This window comes from Geotrypetes seraphini, chromosome 11 (genome assembly GCF_902459505.1).
Source record: "Geotrypetes seraphini chromosome 11, aGeoSer1.1, whole genome shotgun sequence".
Lineage (NCBI taxonomy): Eukaryota > Metazoa > Chordata > Amphibia > Gymnophiona > Dermophiidae > Geotrypetes > Geotrypetes seraphini.
The window spans coordinates 23,334,533-23,336,846 of record NC_047094.1 but is presented as its reverse complement, the minus strand read 5'-3'; the positions used below and the strand labels follow the sequence as shown (position 1 = coordinate 23,336,846).

At 48.2% G+C, this 2,314-nt stretch overlaps 1 long non-coding RNA gene across 1 annotated transcript; it reads left to right on the top strand.

The window, feature by feature from the left end:
* Positions 1 to 444: 444 nt before the first annotated feature.
* LOC117369232 lies at positions 445 to 2,095 on the top strand. The gene is made up of 2 exons (XR_004541102.1): positions 445 to 504; positions 1,688 to 2,095. It is a non-coding gene; the product is annotated as an uncharacterized LOC117369232 (long non-coding RNA).
* The last annotated feature ends 219 nt before the right edge of the window (positions 2,096 to 2,314 follow it).

Below are 2,314 nucleotides of genomic sequence, written 5' to 3'. Positions count from 1 at the left end.
GAAATCTGTCCTAGAACTGACAAGATAGGAGTGGAATACAGATACCGGCATAACATACGGCCTCTTTTACAAAGCCACGCTAGCGGCTGCCGCGCAGCAACAGCCCTCTATGGGTTTCGGGGCCGTTACCACACTGCAGCCGCTAGTTTCCATCATGCACATCTCCTTCCATTGTCCCTGATATACTGCCCCTCCCACCCAGTGGCGTGGCGAGGGTGAGAGACGCCTGGGGCAATGGTGCCCCTCCCCTCCCCTCTTCTCCGCCCCCTACCTCCATATGCTCCTTCCACACCCCCTCCTGCCGTGCGCACACCACTTCCCTACTCCGTACCTCTGTAACATTCCTGGCGTGAGCAGCAGCTACCATGCTGCTGTCATGCCAGTGTTGGGTCTTTCTATGATGTTACTTCCTTGGGCGGGTCCAGGAAGTGATATCAGAGGAAGAGCCAACGTTGGCGGGACAGCAGTTTGGGGGTTGCTGCTTGCGCCAAGAACATTCCAGAGGTACGGGGAAGGAAACATTGTGCATGTGCGGCAGTGGGGGGGGGGGGTCAAGAAAGAAGCGGGGGTGCAGAGAGGAGGACGGGTGCCTGTGCCGTCACCAAGGTGCGTAGGACATTGGTGAGCCAACAATCGTGCACAGACACCTGCGCGCAGGACAAATGAATGCCGCCGGTTCCACCGCTTTTATGCCTTACCGTTAGCATTCTGAGGGGGTGGGGGTAGAACCCACAGTTCACTTATAACTGGTCGCACCCATTGGGGGAGGGGTTGGGAGGGGGAACCCCCCAGTACACTGAAAACTTCCATTCTCTCTTTGTTCGGGAGTATTCAGTATAGTGGGTTCCACCCCCCCACACACACACTCCCCAGTGGAAGCGCGAGCAGTTATAAGTGTAGTGGGGGGGTATCCCCCCTCAGAATGCTAACGGTAAGGCGTAAAAGCGGTGGAACCGGCAGAGCACATTCGTCCTGCGCGCAGGTGTCAGCGCACAATTGTCAGTGTGCCAATGTCCTGCGTGTTTTTGACGTGCTACCCTTACTACACCACTGCTTCCACCCCACTTCTTCTCAGGTGTCTTAAGTTGGCACTAATTGAGGTGGTAGTGGGTTGGAGGTGGGGAGTTCTCAGGTTCCTACTAGCAGAAGTGGAGGAGGCAGGGCTTCATCTGCAGCCACCCCTGAACTATTGAATCTAGGGCTAGTGAGTCTAGCCTCCCTTTCAACCAACCTCTTCAGTCCCTGCCGAATTTCCATGCATTTGGATGGTGGACCTTGCCTTATCTACTACTCTGCTGCTCCACTGATTTCCAAATCATTGAATTCATGCTGCTTTGTCTCCCAGATTGCCAATGCTTTCTTCAGGTGGTGGGGTTGAGTTGAAAGAAGCGTGGGATGAACACAGAGGATCTAGAATCAGAAAATAATACTTGCACGGTCTGTATATGGCCGTTTGGGGGAGGATGGGCTGGGGAGGGCTTCAATGGCTGGGAGGGTGTAGATGGGCTGGAGTAGGTTTTAACGGAGATTTCGGCAGTTGGAACCCAGGCACAGTACCAGGTAGAGCTTTGGATTCTTGCTCAGAAATAGTTAAGAAGTAAAAATGTAAAAAATTTTAGTTGAATCAGGATGGGCAGACTGGATGGACCATTCGGGTCTTTATCTGCCGTCATCTACTATGTTACAGTTGAAAAAGATGTGAGCCAAATCCATCCACGATTCCTCTCCAGGTGTTCATCCATCTGTAGATGACAGAGAATGAAGTCTCAGAAACGGAGTTCTTACTGGATAAAAAAAATGCACTTAAAACCCTCATTTAAATGAAGTAGGTAAAAAATTGATTACATAATACATGGAGGAAGACATAAACATTGGACTATAACTGACAAATCAATCTTCCTTTAATTTTTATGCACCTGTGGGGAGACAAAAGGCATTGTGTGATTGCGACAGTTATGGATAATACATAATTCTACTGTATTGTTCTGTGTCTTGCATTGGCTTTGTCTATATCAAGCATTGTTTTGTTCTGAGGCAGTGATTTAAAAAAAAAAAAAAAAAAAAATTTGTCAGCAAGCTAGAAATTCACTTTTAATAGAAAGTGAACATTTATTTATTTATTTTTAGGCCTCAAAAGCTATTTGTCCCAGTGCCAGTGCGTTGACTTGTCGAGATTTGCATCTGAGGAAGAAAAAAAAAAAAATACAATCAAAATCTGAAAGTCACACCTCCTTCTGGAAACAGCAGGCTTTACACAAAAGGAGACATTTTTTTTTAAGTTAGCCAAAGTAAACAAAGGTATCCGAAACAGAGC